Source organism: Leptinotarsa decemlineata, unplaced genomic scaffold (assembly GCF_025532065.1).
Source record: "Leptinotarsa decemlineata unplaced genomic scaffold, Ldec_3_MD MMD2_tig00001019_RagTag_RagTag, whole genome shotgun sequence".
NCBI classification, from domain to species: Eukaryota; Metazoa; Arthropoda; class Insecta; order Coleoptera; family Chrysomelidae; genus Leptinotarsa; species Leptinotarsa decemlineata.
The window spans coordinates 5288140-5309445 of NW_027412557.1; the positions used below are offsets into that span (position 1 = coordinate 5288140).

General features: G+C 34.9%; 1 protein-coding gene across 1 annotated transcript in view; it reads left to right on the top strand.

The window, feature by feature from the left end:
- The window catches only part of Epac (Exchange protein directly activated by cAMP), a 757111-nt gene that overhangs the window by 293335 nt on the left and 442470 nt on the right, over positions 1–21306 (top strand). The window lies entirely within an intron of this gene.

The window sequence follows — 21306 nt, forward strand, 5'->3', positions numbered from 1 at the left end:
GCAGGGAAAGTAGTTATTTTTCAGCAGGCATTTACTAGAACCTACGGTGTAGGTAGTTGGGAGAGAGATATTTCGAAATATTCATTTACTTATACGTATGAATATCTCCTCTATATAGTTTTCAGACAAGTTTTGATCTCTTTTAGAGTATGATTCATGAAACGATTTTTCCCAGATGATGGCTTCGATCGCGAGATGGAGTTGTTACTAGTTAACAATCTTGCTCTTAGACGAAGGTTTCATACAAACAGTCGATCCGCGTTGAAATCATTCAAGTCTCAGCAAGCATTTTGCTGCTCCGGTTTGATCTTTCCAGCACTGATGAGACGTAATACCACAAAACTGGAATGATTTCAGCATAATTTGCTGCTGGATGAAAGTGAAACATCTGCGAGACTTACCCCTCTGAGGTATCTTGCATAAATATCCGTCGGATATAATTCAATATCCAGCGTGGTTTATGTCGCAGAAGTAGTTGTTTTTCGGCAGGCATTTACCAGAACTTACAGAGTAGTGTACATAGAATAGAAAAAAGTTACATTTTCTTGAACACACCAATAAAACAACAATAAAATATTAATTGAAAGGGGTGTATTTTTAGGAGAGAATAATTTTTGGGAAATGAAGGTTTTTGGCTTCTCATTCTTCATACAAAAGAATGTGGGAATCTTCCAAAGGAAAGGAGGTAGCATTCAATTTCAAATTGAACTTTTTCCATAAACATTTCCACAAACTGGAAAAAACCATTTTTAAAAAATACATTGTATTACACGAAAGAAGAAATACTTTCGAAATAACTACTTTTATATACAACTACTATATACACACATCGGAAAAGTCTAGGGATATTTTTATAACATACTAAATATCATAAAAATAAATGGATGAGGTCGTTTAATTTCGATTAAATTGGTACACTCGACCACCCTGTAGATTTCTATGGGTTGAACAAAGCCTGCAAAAACGGTAACTAATCTTTTATCAAGTTTTTTACAAACTGTAGGTTTTCGGCTAAAATGAATAATCTGAAAGTTTCGAGTTTATACATTCTATGCAGTTCTTGCTCAGCAATTAAACTGGAAATATTGTGCTTTAACATGGAACGCCATCACTTACCATTGGCTGAGATGAATAGAGCTGTAGGGCTTCTTCAAGGTGGCATGCGACAAAATGATGTAGCTCTTCGTTTGGGGGTCTCCCAAAGTGTTATCAGTCGATTGTGGCGGCGTTTCCGTGAAACAGGCAGTCCAGCCGAACAACATCCAGGGCGAGGACGCGTTACAACTGCAGTTCAAGACCGATTTTTGGTCTTAACCGCAAGAAGACAACCGAAAATCACAGCACCTGAGTTGGTTAACGTGTTGCAGCAGACGCACCAGGTAACCATTGGTCGTGATACTGTCAGAAATCGACTGCATGAAGCAGATCTCCACAACAGAAGGCCACTTAGATGTCCATCTTTGTCGAGAGGCAATCGCGGTAGAAGATTAGAGTGGTGTCAAGAACATCAAAACTGGGATGCAAATGATTGGGCCACAGTTTTGTTTACAGACGAATCCAGATTTGGATTTCATCCAGATTCTCGTCGAGTGAGACTGTGGAGACGACCTGGAAATAATGAACGTTTGAGACACGTCCAGGAAGTCCACACATACAGAGGTGGTACAGTAATGCTATGGGGCGGAATCATGATCGGCGGCAGAACCGATCTCGTTTTTCCAAATCGCTCCCTCACAGCTCGACAGTACCTCGACACCATTCTTCTACCTATCGTCCGTCCGTTTGGTGGTGCTGTTGGTGAAAACTTCCACCTAATGCACGATAATGCTCGTCCACATGTCGCGCGTCTAGTGACTGACTGGCTCACCAACGAAGGAGTTGATGTATTGCCATGGCCAGCACAATCACCGGACCTGAATCCCATCGAGCATGTGTGGGGCATGCTTCAACAAAGAATTACTCCGCATATGGGGGAAATTCACACAACGTTTCAATTGAGAGAGCTTTTAATCGCTGAATGGGCAAATGTACCTCAACAAGACATTGACAATCTCATTTTGTCGATGCACGATAGATGTAGGGCGGTAATAAACCAGCGTGGAGGCCATACTTTGTACTGATTCCAATTTTTTTTTGTATTATGATTTTTTTTCGGGGTGCCAAAGAAGAGCCATATTTTTTTTTAGTTTTGCTTATATGCGCACTCAGTATTTTTGACCATTTAATAAATTTTGTTGTAAGTTACATTAGTTTAATAATCACCCGTCAACTTTTTCTTCCCTAAAGCGATTTAAAAAAAAATTATTGCCATTTTTAAAAATATCCCTAGACTTTTCCGATGTGTGTACTTTCATATATAACTACTTTATATACAAAAATACACTTTTTTCTATTCAAATTATACTCCAAACATTCGTTATGGAGTTGAATCTTATATCATTTTTAGGATTGCTAGACAATATAGTATACGAAAGATGACATTTCTCTCACTTGGAACACTGTCAACCTCAACGGTGGACATCCGATGTTTGGAAATAAAATACTGAATCAATTCCATAACGAATGTTTGGAGGACAAACTGAATGGAAAAAATGTTTTTTGTATAATTTAGTGTTCATATAAAAGTAGTTGCTTCAAAAGTATTTTTTAGTTCGTGTATTCACGAAAGTATTTGAAGTAGTTGATTGAAGAGGGCTTTTTTCCAGTTTGTGTTTGAAAGTTATTCCTTTGCATAACCTACACATCTTTTCAAAGACTTTATTCTTGAAATTAATTGCTTTCCTTCTTTCTTGGGAAGAATTCCAGCTATTTTGTATATAGATAGAGAAGTAGAAAGCCAAAAACCCCTTCTTCTCAGGAATTGATATATCTTAAAAATATATCAACTTCAATTCAAACAAGTTTTCCAAGGCTGGGATTCAATCAAAATCGAATTACATTACCTACTGACACCGATAACATGAATAGATGCAACTCATTATCGTGACATAATGTAATATTTTTAATGAATTGACTGTTTCATTTTGTTTTGTTATCCATATTGGTTCTGAAACCTGGGATGTCCACCATTGAAGATGACAGTGTCCCATGAAGATTCCCACATTTCTTTATATATAGATGGATAAGTATAAAACCTTCCTTTCCGAAAAATAATAATAATACTTCAGAATTTTACGTTTGTTTGAAGGTGGTTGACAATGTTTCGTTGTGCATTTCATTAGTTCGGACTTCCATTGTCCAAAGAATTGAAGTAAAGAATTAAAAAAGTTCAGCTGAAAAATGACAATTATATCAAGCAAAAAAACTGAAATTATAATGAAATAAAATACAAGCAACCACCAAAAAATATAAAAAAATTGAATTATCAACACGAGACGAAAAATAAATATTGTTAAAAAGAAATGAAAATTTGAAATTAATAGATTCCAAACCAAGTTACTTCACAACGTTCAGATTGTTAGTATCCACAATTGTCTTCGGTGATAAGTCATTCGAATGCTTTCACCTATTCCCTCTTCCCTCTCTCTAAGCTTCGTTGGTTTTAATCAAGCTAGCGTAGAGATACGCAACATGGAAACCTTTAATCAAGCGGAAGACGACCAACTCCCGCCAAACGGTCAGCTTCCGCTAAAACCGATGAAACGGTGAGAGGGAAGAGGGGATAGGTTGAAGCATTCGCATAACCTATCAGATCTCTGAGGAATAAGTCCAGTTATCACCCAAAGACGATTGTGGATACTAACAATCGAAACGTCTTGGAGTAACTTGCTTTGGAATCTTACAATTTTCAATTTTAATTCCTTGTCAATAATTTTTATTATTCATATCGTGTTGATAGTACAATTTTTTTTATTTTGGTTGTTGTTTGTATTTTATTTCATTGTAATTTCAGTTTTGTTGGTTAATACAATTGTTATTTTTCAGTTAATCATTTTTGAATTTCTACAGATTCTTTCAGGGATTTCAAATCAATTCATATAATATTAGACAATGGAAGTCCGAACTAATGAAATGCACTTCAGAATTTTCTCTACAATAATTGAATGAATTCTTGGAAAATATGCGAAATCATTTTATGGTTTAGTTTATATTCAGAAATTATTATGGAAATGGAAATGTTTATTTCCAATATTCATTTTATTTTCTGGAATACTCAGCGGGAGTATATTTTTCTGAAAGGAGCATTATTCGCACAAATTCATCATGCACATATATTCGTCATAGAGAGTGTTCAAGCAGTTACAATGTATTTTGAATAATCTGATTGCCTTTATCATAAAATTCGAATAGCAATTTGATTCCTGTAGAGCCTCTAAAGCAAAAATCATTTTTTCAAATCAACTTACAAAAAGTCTGATCAAATGATTTTCTACAATAATTTTTTGCATTCCATTACGTTACCTTGACCATACGAGTAAAATCTTCATGAAAGTAACATTCTTCATTTGAGCAGCATCAAAACTGCAGTATTTTGATATGACTCCAGGGAAGAGGCTCAGTGTTTCATTGCAGGTCACCCTTCTCCCACGGGATCAGCATAGTTTATATACCTGTGTCGCTGGTGCTCAATTTCATGCAGAAAATTTATATGCATGAAACATCAAAACGCCTCCAGAGAAATCGCTTTCCAATTATTTTCATTTTCCTTATGGTTACTACAAAATAGGTCAATGAATAATGTCATTTTCAACGTTGATAATGGTCTTGTGATAGTTTCGTTTTATTAATTGAATTTATCAATTTAGAGTCACAGAATAATAATTTACGTAACAAATCCGGAAAATACTGTTTTTTGGTGGAGTAGACGGGTAGACATTTCTTCATTATGAATCATCAATAATGAAAACTATCGAGGAGTGATACATATGTATAAGAAAATGAATATTTTGAAATAAATTTCGAAATATTAACCTATCCCAAAATACCTACACAGTAGGCTTTGGTAAATGTCTGTCGTAAAACAACTACTTCCGTGGCTGATATCACGATGGATATTGAATTATATCCGACCGAAATTCATGCAAGATACCTCACAGAGGCTACTCTCGCAGTTGTTTCTAGTTCATCCAGCAGCAGGACCTCTCGTCAGTACAGTAGCCGTGTTGAAATTAATGGATTCCCAGAGTGTCTGGGAATCCATTAGTCTGCGAGAAGAGCCTCTGTGGGTTATCTTCCATTAATATCTGTCGAATATAATTCAATATCCAGCGTGGTATTAGCCGAGGAAGTAGTTGTTTTCTGACAGAAGGTTGTCAGAGCCTACTGAGTAGGTATTTTTGAGACAGTAATATTTTGAAATTCATTTTTAAAAATTCATTTTCTTATTCATTATATGTCTTTTTAGTACAAAATTTTGAAAATGTTGCACTGGCTAACCCGATAATTGTCGTTACCTGAATAAGAAGCAAATCGATTGATACTTACTCATTATAAGGAATGACAAATGAAGGCTACTACCAAGATGAAATTACAGTGGGAAACTCGCTACCAGATATAGTAGTCGGAACTGTGGGATAAAAACAATGCTGTTTCTATAAGTATGATTTTAGTTTTATTTTACTCTTTTCTTCCTAAGTACTTGAATGAACCAAAGACACGTGATATCACCTCAACTCAAATATTGTGAAACCGCTTCTGACAAAACTCTACATGAAAATCGGAAATTTCACTTCCTTCTTGGTGATATATACGAATGAAGGATGGCTTCTCAAGCAATTCGCCATAGCATGCCAGGATGATGTCTTCAACACCCCGATACAAGATATTTAGGGCATTTGAGACCAAAATGAAATTACTGTCAACATGTTCATTCTATCCACGGCACTTCTTCAATAATTTATGCTTTGCAGCAATATGTGTAGAATCTACTGTGATTTTTGGACAGGAAGGTTTTGGCCTTCTACTTCTCCATCTGATAGAAAAAATGTGGGAATCTTCCAAAGAAAGTGAGGAGTCAATCATTTTCAAAAATTAACTCTATAGAAAGATGTGTAGATCGTGCAAAGAACTTTATGACACAAACTGGAAGAAAAAGCTTTCTCGAAACAGCTATTTTCATATAAATTTCGTATCACACGAAAAACCAATACTTTCACAACAAATACTTCTTTATGAATGCTGAATTGAAGGTACGAAAAAATACTTTCCTCTATTCTGTTTGTATTCCAAACATTCATTATGGAATCGTGGAATCGAATCAGATATGGCTCACAGGATTTCTACACAATATAATTGATGAAAGAAGTGACATTTCACTCACATGGGACACTTTCAGTCTCACTTCTAGATATCCGATGTTTATGCGTGAGACACGTTTTGGATCTTCAGTAGCAAATACGGAAAACATTATAAAAAGAAACACCCAATTCGTTCATAAACTTTTTGTTACGGAATGGGTTGGATCCACCCACGTCATCGATGACAATACGTAAGTAACATTCATTGGCTTATTTGATTAAATCCCAGCCATAGGAATCTTCATTGTCATTGCTTTTCGAGTTTGAAAGCCCTGGATTTTTGGAATTTCATTCCAAATGGAAATTCCAAAAATCCACGGCTTTCAAACTCGAAAAGCAATGACACTGAAAACCTTAGCCGTGAAAGTCTAAGCCATTTTGTCATAGGAATCTTCTTTAAATGTAATGCGTATATCATTAGGAAAGATCAATTTTTGGGAAAGAAAGCTTTTGGATGTCTAGATTATGTAAAGACGTAACTTTCAGACACACACTGAAAGAAAAAACCCTCTAGCCTTCAGGGATATATAAACCGATGATCTTATGTATTTTTACTTCATCGTTGAAGTAAACCAGCTCAGTACACTCAGTTGTAAGGACACTTGTGTTGGTGATATTTTAGGTATGAAGCTTGACTAGTGTAATGCTTAGAATAGTGATTTCTCAAAATTCTCAGAAAATATGTTGAGATTGATATGATTTTCTAGTCATCGTATTTTTCATATGATTCAAGCAAACTAACTGTTTTGTGTGACTACCTTCAAGGATTTATAGAATCAACGTTATCATGTGAATATTATCTTGTTACTTGAATAATATGACAACGCCATTCAACGCCAGACCTATTACATGTTTACACAACCATACATATAGGTACGGTTTTATGTTTCAAAATTCATAGCGAATTGTCCCCTTTAATGGCTTTCGAACATTTTCGTCGAAGATCTCGATATAATCAATTAGGTTACCAGGCAGAAGTTTCCACTAGCTTTTCCATACTAAGTGAATTTCAGGAGTTGTTCATTTATTTTTCAGTTGAAGTCAATCATAATGTTGATCGTGGAAGGAAACTGAGAATAATATTGCTGCAGACTACCAGACGCTACTTTGAATCGAGACGTGGATGTGTACGAATTTTGATGGCCAAATGTTCTTGATAGCGACAGATTTCAGAAACAATTCAAAAATTGTTTGACGTGTGTTGAAATTCTACACCTCTATTATTATGTTGTACTTTGGTATCATTGGTAATAGTCATTGATAGGTTATTACAGATATTTCGGTTCTTATGTTTATTGGCAACCCGTGCTAGATATGCTGAAAAATATGATCGCATTTATCCTCATATCGCATAATTTGAAATTTCTGAGGATTTTTATTCATATGTCGAGAACAATTGGTTAACGAAAAAAACCTACTTAAAACTAATTTACAAAAATATTATCATGAAAACATATCCTTTCACAGCCACGCTTAGACAAAACAAATTCTGGATTGGTTGGCCGTGATAGAATGGAAGCTGTACTACCAACCGTTTCATCTGATACTGCAACAAACATCAGTAGTATATGCATTGATTTTAAGGAAGAATGCTTCATCTTGAAATCTCAGCATCGACAACTGACTGTGTTTCTATGAAGCAGGTTATAAGATCGTTACCACATTTATTCCTAATGAATAAATTTCTGGAAAATTGGATTTTGCTGCATAGTTTTTTCGAAGTTGTCCATGGATATTTCAGTGCGAAGAGGTCTTAGCGGATTGTCAATTACAAGACCGGTGTTATTGAATGCAAAATAATTTTGCTGTAGACATACTGACAATAGTAAAAGGATATCAGAACCAATTGAAAACAACAATTTGATAAATTTTTCAGAACTCACAATTACAGAAATCAACAACAAACATGATTTCGGCATTTACTGCAAACCAATCCTTACGGACACAACTATCAATAACCATACTAATCACCCTAATAACCATTAATTAGTATTTTGATGAATTAATAGCATAATACATTACTAACACTTCAAATTAGTATCTATATAAGTAGTACCATTAGTATCACCATTGAATAGTATCATGATCCACAGACTCATCAGGAAACTGATGATCACATATAATTTATTAAGGAATTGAATTTGATAGAACAAATTGGACATTAACCAAGTATACCCCCACATTAAAAATAAAATGAACACCTACAAAACATTAACATATACAAGAAAATCATCAAACAAAATGAAAACCATACTAGCGAAAGAAAACATCAACCTGGTATATTAGACTGGTAACTCCCTGGATAGATATAATAAAAAACAAATTCCACTGGAGTTCAATCCCAACATCAAACCGTTATTTTTAACACTCTGACCCGTGTTTCGATCACCAAGTGATCATCTTCAAGAGGAAGATTAAATTAGTTTAATCTTTCTCTTGAAGATGATCACTTGCTGATCGAAACACTTGTCAAGGTATTGATACTAACGGTTTGGTGTTGGGATAAAACTCCAGTCGTATTTATCACTATACCAAAGGTTCCAAACAGTGCATACAAATAAAAAAAACAAGTCAGGAATAGATCACGCCCAAAAGTTTATATAGGAAAGACTTTGAGACTTTTTGAAACGAAAATCTTCGAACATAAAAGAGGTTTCAAACTAAAAGAAACCAATTTCACCTATGCTTGCCACCTTTTAGATAACAAACACAATTCTTACATGAACTAGGACATAATACAGACAAAAAATTAAAGACACATACAATCAATCAATGAACGCAAATGTTCAAATTTCCTTTTAAACGACCAGCAAGAAATCAGTCACTCACCATTGTTAAAGTTGTTTCCATAACCTGTCAATAATCAATATATGCATAGATAACCTGTCGTCCTAAAAGTCATTTTGAATTTTAATTAATAATTTTTTTCAAAATTTACCTGTTTTGCCAGAAATAATCATTTATCTAATTGAGTTCTGGCATAAAATGTTGATGATTGAGTGGGATAGCAATTGAATGATGACTGGTCGGACGGTAGCCGGTCGGTTCGACGTGAGTGCTTTGTTCACTCACTCAAATCGACCGCCGTGTTGGTCGCTGGTTCAAGCCGATTCAAGCTGGTTCAAGCCGATTTTCACTTGCTATCATCCAATCCGTGTTGAGAATCACACGTTAAAAGTTAAGACCCCGTTAGTCCTTAGCTCGCACAAGTTTCGACTTCTGAGGGTTGTCGGTCGTAGAGGTGTGACAGCTGGTTAACAGAAAAACAGACAGACAGACTTGTCATCAAGCAAAATGAACTGCGTCATTTATATTCATATAACAAATAAATTGTACCCAATTAATTTGCTTGAAATGTATTTGAAGATGAAAAAGGCTATACTGGTATTATTATTATTATCAACATATTCATAAATTACTCATTTTTGTAGAAATGATATTGTATTATGTTTTTCCAGAATGGATCATTGGTCCAATCAAGTTTCGCAATTAGCTACTGTTATATAAAAGATATGGTTTGATAGTTAATATATTGATGGATGTAGCCATTACTACGTGGTAGAAAATCATAACTAAGAAAAGAGAAATAACTTTCAATGTTTTTTACCACTTTTATTCGTAACTAACGTTACTGCAGTTTCGTCCTATACGGACATTTTCAAACTTATACAATAAACTAACAATGGTTCATTACATTAGCCATTATACACTTGGTATTGATTGATTGGTACTTGGCTTAATTGAGTACCTGAATTTACAGTTAACAATGTGGATGTGTCAATTAACAAACCGGCGGATAAACCAAATCGATTTGATCATTTAACAGGTTGCACCCGCAATATTTATGCTTGTGAATTTCCAAGGATTCTAAATAATTGATTCTGTAACCTTTCCTTGCATAGTGCAAAATTTCCGTATCATTTAGATTCGAAAACTTGTGGTAGCATGCCAAGGAATGGTTTGAAAACGTTGAATAATTTTTTCCTAGTTTGAAGGACCTTTCATGTTCAGCATACCGTTTTTGGAAATTTCGGCCACATTGTCCCACATAAACATTATTACACTCCGGACATTTCGGCTTATAAACTCCAGATTTCCCCAACTTGTCCACCTTATCTTTGGCATTGAAAAGGAAATCAGATAACGTGGCTTGTGGTCTGAATGCCACTTCCACATTGTTTTTTCTGAAGAAACCCGCAATTATCTCTGTTCTTTTTCCAATATATGTTAGAGTTGCCCATTTCTTGATTTCTGGTTATTTAACCTGAGGGTATATTATACTGTAAGTGAATTTTTGGCTTCGTTTCGTGACTAACTTCTGGACAGCATCTGCGTTGAAACCATAATTATGACCTATCTGTGTAATTATATCAATTTCCCTAGCTAGATTGTTAGTAGACAAAGGCAGTGAGAATGCTCTGTGCAACATTGAATTCAAATTCATTCTGATTGTGTGTAATGGTCAGGTCTAAGAAATTTATCTGTTTCCCTATCTCTGTTTCGAGTGTGAACTGAATGTTGCTATTGAGATTATTCGTGAATGTCATAAATTGGTTCAGTTGTCGTGTAGTACCTCTGAAACAGGCAAGAATATCATCTACATGTACCAATAATGAATATGTTTTTTACCCAAGTCGGAATTTACTATAGTGGTCTCCAAGTTGTTCATAAATATCTCTGCTGAAAGTGGACTAAGGGGTGAGCCCATTTGTAAACCTGAATCCTATTCATAAAATTTGTTATTGAACTGTAGGTAGCTGTTGAAACTTCAAAGGAAGTGATATGGTCTACTTTGGCTTGATCTAATATGTCTAAAATGAGGGGGTTACACTTGTTGTCCGGTATTACATCGAATGAAACTGAAATTGAATTATGTGGCGTGGTTTGGTTCCTTATGTTTTGTACTATAGTCAGTGAATTTTTAATGCTGTTTGGTGGGATGAAATTGGTAATATTTTTGAACAACTTGTTAAGATGTATTCCTAGTTCTCTTACCGGACTATTGATATACGAAACTACCGGTGTTATGGGAGTATCCTCTTTATGTGTTTTTATCAAGCCATATAGTTTAGGGGAAGAGGGGTTCATGTTGGTGATTCTCCGTTTCTCTGATTCCGTGAAGTACCTACAGGGGTGGTATATGATGGCTAATGTAATGAACCATTGTTAGTTTATTGTATACGTTTGAAAATGTCCGTATAGGATGAAACTGCAGTAACGTTAGTTACAAATAAAAGTGGTAAAAAACATAGAAAGTTCCATTTCTCTCTTCTTCATCAACAATATATTACTTTCACCATTTATAATATTTTGTGGTGGATATGCCACCGCGAGGATCAACTAAACATTTTGAAAATAGAATGCATCTGCCCAGAATGAAAACATAGCGAATTTAAGTAAAAACTTAAACCGTGTGATGATGATAAACAAACGAAATTTTGTCACTGGCTTCCCAATAAAATTAACGAAGATGATCAGTTTCCACGTAAAGTAAATGAATGCATTTTTTCTATTGATGTTATCTTCAATAAGCACAATGTGCACTATTGGGCGGTAGAAAACCCAAAGCAATATGCAATAAATCAAATCAAAGATAAGTCTCTCAATATTATAGGGCGGTTATTGTGGCATCAACATGGCGCTCCTCTCTAAAATGGCCTGCTAAAAATCCAGACCTGAACCCTCTAGATAATTTTCTATGAGATCATCTCAAAAATCGGTTTTACTGTTCTACCTATTTGGTTGATGTTGAGAATGTGTACCTGAATTTGAGAATAGATTAATTAACGTAAGAAGAGAAGAGAAAATGTAATGAATGAAGTTACCTGCGCGTGTGGATCACTACATTACCAGTTTCCACATATGAAAAAATATTCAGTTTTTGTAAAAATGTTTAGTGAAAATCTCACAATGAAGTGTTCCTTGAATACGTTATGGATTTTCATCAAGTACCGGCCGACTCAATCACATAAATTAAACCTCAATTTATGCAGAGGAATTACATCACCTACTGCCCGGTTCCTTCAATGTTCCATATTGAAATTAGGTCTTCTTTTATGAGTGAGTGTTAATAATTTGTTTTTACAGTTTTGTGATTAATTTTTTTTTTTCATAAATACCCACTTAGTTCTAGTTTACTCTTTGTTGTTTCAATGAATATTCATTGTAGCGTAATGATTCAACGTAGTTTTTGTTTTGAAATATTTAGTCCAGGAGCTTTATAATCACAGCATGCGTCAAATCCAGTAGTTCTGATTTTATGCAGACTTATTTATGATGTTGGCCAAGTTTGTGACCTCGAGCGCCGAACGCAACTTTGTCAAAAATCGAAAACACCGCGAAAAAAATGGTTTTTTTTTTCTAACTTTGTCGATTAAAATCCTGAAGGACTAGTTTTTGAAGAATCTTGCTTCGTAATTTTTCAAAGTGGACTAAATTTGCTACATTATGGTACTAGAAGAATTGATAAATTCTTATTCATGTAATGGAACACATGTTTTAAAAATGAAAGTTAGTTTTGAAATAAAACAAGTTCATCTTTGATTTCGTCTATTATTTATTGAGCTACGAATGATGAAGTAAAAAAGATAAGTGCCACAAAAGTTAATTAGTTTATTTGGCATCAAGAGCTACCAAATCTGTGTTCTCAGATATACGCTCTTTTATTTTAAGAGCCCATTCATCACCACGTTTCTCAGCTGCTTTCAAGATTGTTGCACTAAGAGACAACTTTTCCGTAGTAATGACATTGTTCCGTTTTTCTGGATTCTTCTCACTTATTGCTACAAGGAACTCTTTAGTTATTTTGTCTCCACATAGACAACAGTGTTCTCTGAAATTGAACTGATATGGTGGCGCTTGATGGCGTAATATTTGATTTTCCACTGCTAACAGCTGCTTTGATCAACTTCAAATTGTTGTATTTCATCTGACAAGCACTGTGCACATATATTTCATTTACGCTCTTCTATGAACGCTGATTTTCTATGTTCTTAAGGGAAATACTCGACGCAAGAAGGGTTTCTACACCTCTCTCCTTCACTAGACGCACTTGACCTTCACTTGAAGTCCCCTTACATATAAAACACAAACCCAGGCTGGGACTGGGATTAGACATTGTGTAGATTTTGAGTTCAAACGGCACTCACGTTATGGGCAGCCGGCCAGTTAACAACTGAAACGAAAAAACAAATTGGATTATTCATAAGGCCAGCATCACAAACGAGTCTGCATAAAATCAGAACTACCGGGTTTTGAAAACCAGTCCTTTAGGGTTATTATCGCCAAAATTGGAGAAAAACCCGATTTTTCGCAGTTTTTTCGATTTTTGACAAAGTTGCGTTCTGCATCCGAGGTCACAAACTTGGATTATTCATTAGGTCAACATCACAAACAAGTTCACGTAAAATCAGAACTACCGGATTTCAAAAACTAGTGCCTTAGGGTTATTATCGCCAAAATGGGAGAAAAAACCCGATTTTTCGCGGTTTTTTCGATTTTTGACAAAGTTGCTTCCAGCGCCCGAGATCACAAACTTGGATTATTCGTTAGGCCAACATCACAAACGAGTCTACAAAAGATAAGAACTACCGGATTTCAAAAACTAGTCCTTTAGGGTTATTATCGCCAAAATTGGAGAGAAAACCCAATTTTTCGCGGTTTTTTTGATTCTTGACAAAGTTGCGTTCGGCGCCCGAGGTCACAAACTTGGATTATTCATTAGGCTAATATCACAAACAAGTCTGCAAAATATCAGAACTACCCAATTTGACGCATACTACCACATACTTTCAGGCGACAAAGTTACTGGAATACCAGAAAACTCAAAGTACACGCTTTTTCGGATGTGAAAATGACGCTGCAATTAGAAATTAGTATTTTGGTTCACAGCTGCTTTTCATTTCAGTCCGATACCTGGCGAATGTCACTTTAGCATGGCCAAATGTTGAAAAAAATTGTATATAATTATATTAAATAATGGTTTGTGATATATCATTGAATTCGTTTTGATAGGCCCCATCGAACACAAAGTATTCCATCATAACATCGGATTATATAAAAAAACAGAGCTAATGATGGTTTCGAAAGAATAAAACGTCGGATTGAAAATCTGAATGTTGTAGAACGAAAAAAGTTCCTATGAGGGTTTTTTTGTTTTTCAGTAGCGCTTTACATAACGTCAAAAAAAAATTTAAATGAAATCACGCATTTGTGGTTTTTCAGGATATCTCCGGAAATATTTGGAATTATCTAGATTTCAAGACATATTTCTGAAAAATACCAGATCACACAACTTTATCATGATTCAACCGACCCTGTATATTCTACGGTTTCCGAGATCCCAATGGTCACCTTCGAGTTTGGGACAGTCTGTACACCGCATTTGAGGTTAATCGATCACGTCTAAAACTGAACTGAAAGATGTGTACGAATTGTACTTGACGAAATATCGTGCGAGACACCCTTTTGAGATGATTTTGATTACTTTTCCAAATATCGGTATACGATTGATATCAATCTGTGATTTTTTTCCAAATTAGGATCAAATAATGGAATTATTCAGGAAGTTGAAATTCGTCAGAAAACTCATTTGGTGGAGAATATACTCGTAAGTTGAAGAGATGCGAAACCGAATCCAAAATGATGTCACAAGTTTCTATGAGAATTTCACTAAACAGATGATGAAAGAAGATGTTGAAGAGTCTTTCGTAGAACTTATGGCCTTTTTCACGTCTGAAGTTATCACCGTTTCTAGAAAAAACAGCGTGTGAATGTAGGAACACAATGAAAATAACGAGTTGCACTATAAGATCAAGAAGCAACACCACACTCTTTCCAAACTATTATTGGATCTGGAAAAATGGCTTGTTTCCTTTCTTTTCGATCTCACAACTTGTTGGTAATTTTCCAGAAATATTTTCAGTTTGTGTTGATACCTCATTGGACAATTTTCTGAAAGAATACACTTTTTCATCAATCTTTTTTTGGTTGTGTCACATATCTGTTTCACTGTTGAAAGCGTAAATCGTCTTCAACAAGAGATTCTGATTTATCGAAAGGAATTTTCTGAATGAAAGTATTTATTTATCAAGTTCTGGAATATGTCCACCAGATAGTCAATTGAGTCAGTTAAGTCAGATAATCAGTTTGAATACCTGGTAAGTTGAAACATAGCCCAGGTAATTTCATCAATTTTTTGTCTAAAGTGGAATGTGTTTTTATTGTTCTCCAAGTTCAAGTGGAACGTAAACCATTTCTGATATGAATTTTTTGACCATTTTTATTTGGAATTTCATATTTAATGAGTTTAATTGAAAATCGGTTAACGTCAACATTTGTGAAAATTATAAGTGTTTGAAAATTTGCCTTTGTTATATGAGAACACTATCATTGATGGCTACTTGTAGAAAACAATTTTTGAGGAAGATAGAGCTTCAGATTCTTCACGTTTTTTATTGTATTTTTCAAGACATTGCTGAAATATGTATTATTCGTGATTCCACAGCAACTTCAAAACACAAGTAGATGAATCATCGCAGTTTAAATGGTGGCATGGTCACTTTCTGGTTTTCTACTTCCCCATCAAACTAAAGGAAATAGGAAATTTCCTGAAGAGAGAAAAAACACATGGAAACTCTATAACAACTACTTCCAATTACGAACATAAGATTACATTTGCCTCATTCAGTTGTATACTACAAAAGTGAACTTCTAGAAGTTTCGAAAGAAAACACTAGTCTTTAACTTCTCATCGGCATTTTGATATCTTTGACAGATGATTCCCAATCCCAACAAAAAATGAATGGCTTTGTGTCACTGAAAAAGACACAAATGTTCAATCCCAATGAAATAAGCTAAAAAAAATTCCGACGAGTCCTTTAAGGCTGATTTATGATTTAATTACGGTGTAGGACAGATATAAATTGAAACACTGTTGAAGTTTGAAGATGTTGACAAGAACTGATTCCCTTATAGAATTAAGAAAATTTGCATTTCATTAAGGCTGAGCTGATTAGAATCATAATTATACATGGTGTTACCTAACTACGGTAAGAAACTTCAGAAGGTGATTCCTCAGGTCTTCTGAAGAAAAACGTTTCTTTGAATATAAAGGGTTTTCCAATAGGTACTTGACAACTTTGAATTAAATTTATGAACGCACTATTTCACTGATCATCTAACAGTCACTTTTCTTGCTTCAGTAAACTCAACATTTTCATCATGGTAAATTACACGAACGAACAACGTATGCAAATTATAAAAATGCACTACTGAAATTCGAAGTAAGTGACCGCAACTTTAAGAGCGTTGACTCCAATTTTCGGTCGTTATGCTCGCCCTAGTAGACAAGCAATAACAAGTTTAGTGCGAAAATTTGCATTATTGGTCTAGTGAAAATCCACATGTGCTTCATGAATCACCACTGCATCCACAAAAAATAACTGTTTGGTGCGGTTTGCATGCCGGCGGCGTCATTGGGCCATATTTTTTCGTCGACAATAACGATCGTCACGTTACTGTGAGTGACGATCGTTATCGCGCCATGATTACCGATTATTTTTGGCACGACTTGGACTTGGACGACATGTGGTTTCAACAGGACGGTGCCACAAGCCACACAGCATACATTACAATCGATTTATTGTAGAGTAAGTTTGGTGAGCATGCTATCTCCAGAAATGGACCAGTCAATTGGCCACTTCATTCGTGCGATTTAACACCAGTAGACTTTTTTCTTTGGGGCTACGTTAAATCATTGGTCTATGACAACAAGCCGACGACGACGGCCGAAATGTATGACCGAGTCATGGAAAATTGGGTCCAACCAATCGACCGCTGCCGACGTGCCCGCGGTGGCCATATGAGCGAAGTCGAGTTTCATTCATAAATGTTTTATTTGTATTTCAAGTCGATCATGAAGTTTTGGAAATATCTCAAATGGTTTGCGTTTTATTTAAAATAAAAGTTGTCAAGTCCTTATTGGAAAACCCCATATAATCGGAGAAACAGGACGTTGAAGTAAAATCATAAATCATATCATAAATCGTATCATAAATACCCTTACACCGATTTGGTTGAAATATGCTATAATTATTTGAATTATCAAGGTGCTCATTTAGCTCGAACTTTAATGAAATTATAAGGTCCAGTGGCGTCACACTGGGCACCACAGCCAAAAATATTGAGAAAAAAAAAACGCCTCTGACTTTTTTCCGTTTTTTATGTTTGAAGATTAAGCTACTAAAATACAACTTTTTCGCCGCCAGTGCCTTCTCCATATCAATGTTCGTTTTCGAGAAAAAAAATCATTTCTAGAAAGTATCCATTGACAACATAAAATAAAGTAAATAATGAACAATTTCAACCTCAAAGTGAATGAGCAAAATACTCACCTTCTGATAAAATTCACAACTGCAGTCGATTCGTCATTGATTGTCTGGCACGTTCAAAAATACCTGAAGTATTCCTTATGACATTGCAATGTCAATTATTTGATTCCCAGGTCATTCACATTCAGTACAAGAGGTTTATAAACAAGAGCCTTCAGATGACCCCATGAATGGGGATAAAGGGGTTTCATATCAGGACTGCGAGCTGGTTAATTTTGAGGTCCTGCATGTCGAGATGCTGACGAGCAAGAACACCCAAATAGGATGTAGCCCCGTCGTGCATAAAACACATGTTGCTTCTCACAATTACCGTCACTTCTTCCAACAAAATAGGTGAATGATCTCGCAAAAAGTCCGTATAGGATTCACCTGTTAATCTTGCTGGTGGAAAAAGTGGGGCAATTAGGTAGTCACCAATCATTCCTACCCAAACGTTCAGCAGAAATTGTTGCCAAAAATGAATTTCTTCAATAACGTGGAATGACACGTTGAAAGGTAACACCTCGTTAATCCTTAGTTCGCACAAGTTTCGACTTCTGAGGGTTGTCGTTCGTAGGGTTGAGACAGCTGGTTGACGGAAGAACAGATTTTAAACAGATTAAACAGATTTTCGTCGGCCGAAAAATGTTCATTGTGAACGTTCATAATAGCATCTCGTGAAAAATTTGCTTCGTTCGTAAATATAATATTTGGTGAAACATTATTATTATGTGTTATTGTATGAATCAACCACCTGCAAAATATTGCTCTTGGATGAAAATCGCGAGATAATAGAGCCTGGACCCGCTGTATGTGATATGGTTGTGAGATGTTTTTTTTTAGAATTGTCCATACGGTTTTTAGGCTGACTCCCAGTTGCAGTGCAATCTTCCTGATACTACTTGAAGGATCTTCTCCTGTCGCATCAAGTATAGCTTCTTCTAGTTCAATTACATCTTTATTATAAATTCCACCTAGTAATCCCAATCTAGTTTGGGCTGAATGAGCGCCCCATTACTGCAAATAACTGTAGCAAATTTCAATCAAATCGTTGTAAGAATATTTATGATATTTCATAAATATCGTTTTTTTTAGAACTTCAACCCCCTGTACCTTAGAAACGAAGCAACTTCGGACATATGTTCATGAAAACTGTTTCTCTCAAAACGACCTAACGAATTACTGTCTGAAGTTTGATACCGTAGTTAGGAAACACCCTGTATATTTTTTGATGTCATCTTCAACGGTACCAAATTCAAAATTATTTTGTTATTTGTGACACAATGTACATGTTCCATAAGCCTTAACGAAATGATTATGTATTAGGACTTTATTACCATTACTATTCCCATTCACGACATTGTTGTGTCTTTTTTAATGTGAATATAATTTGATCATGGAATAGTTTATGTGTATTAAAAGTTTGAAGTGAAGAAGTGAAGTTATCAAAAAATGTTTGGCATTGAAGTTTCAGATATTATGGCATTATGCTTTTTAGAAATTTGTTTTTTCGTCAACTCCTCTACGATAGACAACTCTCAGAAGTCGAAACTTGTGCGAGCTAAGAATTAACGAGATGTTCTTCTCTATACAGGGTCCTGCAACAGTGGCGCGGTGTTCTATATCTCAATTTAGGAAATAGATAGGAATCTAAATTTCTATAATATTACCTCATTGCACGAGCTCGACAAAATAAAAATATTGGCGGTCACACAGGGTGTTCAATTTTTTCTGGGCGAATCCCAACTGTGTTTTTTTAAATAGTAACCTATATTTTTTATTGCTTTTTCGGTTTCTACATAGAAAATAAAAGACACTTTATGTATATTTTTACTACGAAAATATTTACGGTTTTCGAGATATCTAGCATGACAGGTTTTTTTTTCCAATATTCGTCACTCAGAATATTTGAAATTATAAAGTTGTGTCAAGTCCAAATGAATTTTTTTTGGTCAAATATTCTACATTGGTAACTCTCTCAAACGATATATCAGACATCTACCTGTGATATACAGGGTATGAAAAACCGCTTGCCACATATTGTAAATAAAAATTTGCAGAATCTCCATTATTTTAAATAGAACACCCTGTATATTATTGATCCATCAGGAGCGGAACGAAACCTCTACAAATTTCATTAAGTATTCCCTATGACTACGTTCAAAGTTTTTCTTAAATAAGCATTTTTTTCTAAAAATGGTCGTTCTTCCTATTTCTACGCCATAAACTCGATATCCATTTGACCACTGATAAGAATTTACAAAAGATATCTTGTTTCAATATGGTACATTATAGCGTGTCCAAACAAATATTTTTTACGAAATAAATGTATGTACCTATCACATTTTTCTAAATGGAAAATTATTTTTTTCATTGGATGCAAAATTTTTCCCATATATCGTATAATATCAAACCAAACAAGAATAAATGAAGAAACATTATGAATATTACTAATTTTTTTTTCATGATATGGTGTATATTCATGAATTCAGGGCTTAAGTTTTAGATATTTAAATTTGTCAACTGACAAACTAAAAAAGGAAGAGTTTAATGAAGGTTGATAATGAAACTTTTATAAAATATGTTCGACATGTCTTCTATTTTCTTGAATGCAGAGCTGAAGTCTATGTTTGAAAGACTGTTCTATCCTACGCAAGACAGCTGGTGTAATGCTGCCAAAAGCATTCGTTATTCTAAGTCGCATATTTTCGGAAGAAGCTGGTAGCTCGGTGGCTCGACGTAAACCATATTTTTCATGTAAACCCATAAGAAAAAATCCAGTTTTCTTAAATCTGGTGATGTAGAGGGCCACCAAACAGGCCCATTTCGTCCTATACATTTATTGGGAAATACTTCATTTGGATGATCTCTTACTTCTGTAAAAAGTATGGACCAATTACATATTCTCCAATGATGCCTCCCCAGACATTTATCGACCACCTATGTTGATAGTCCACCTGTCTCAATAAGTGGGGATTTTCTGTCCAATAATAATGGTAATTATGTCGATTCACAAATCCATTTTTATGGAATGTCGATTCATCCGACCATAAAATGTTACTGAAAAAATATTCGTTTTGACGAATTTTTTCCATGGCCCAATTGCAAAATCTCACTCTTTTCTCAAAATCAGCATACAGTAGTATGAGATGGACAAAAGCGATGTTTCTTGAAAACTCGTTGCACTGATCTCTCACTTATATCCACTATTCCACCAATTTGTCGTTCACTCCTACCAGGATCTTCTTCAACAGCAAGAAGAACTTGCAATTCTTCATTAGAAGCTGGCTTGATACGTTCATGTTTAGAATAATCGATACATCCAGTTTCAACAAATCGTTCAATTTCATTTTATTCGCTGAAGGTTGTTTTAGACCGAAAAAATATGGCACAAATTTCGAGATTATTGAAATTATTGTAACTATTCAAGAACGTACATTTTGTGGTGTAATTCAAAACTTGTTTATCTAGCAACAGGTAATTTTAGGCATGGGGTGATATTTTAAGGGAAGGCTTGGTCAAAAACTATGTATCAAATGAAGAAATTGCACAAATAAACATAACATATATCTCGTTCACAGCCGTCACATATGGATTTCACAGTAAAAAAAATCATTGATATTATGGCGATACAATAGAGAATTGTCATTTTAAAAAAAAAAAATAAGAAAAACTATAGCACACGCTATAATGTACAAAAT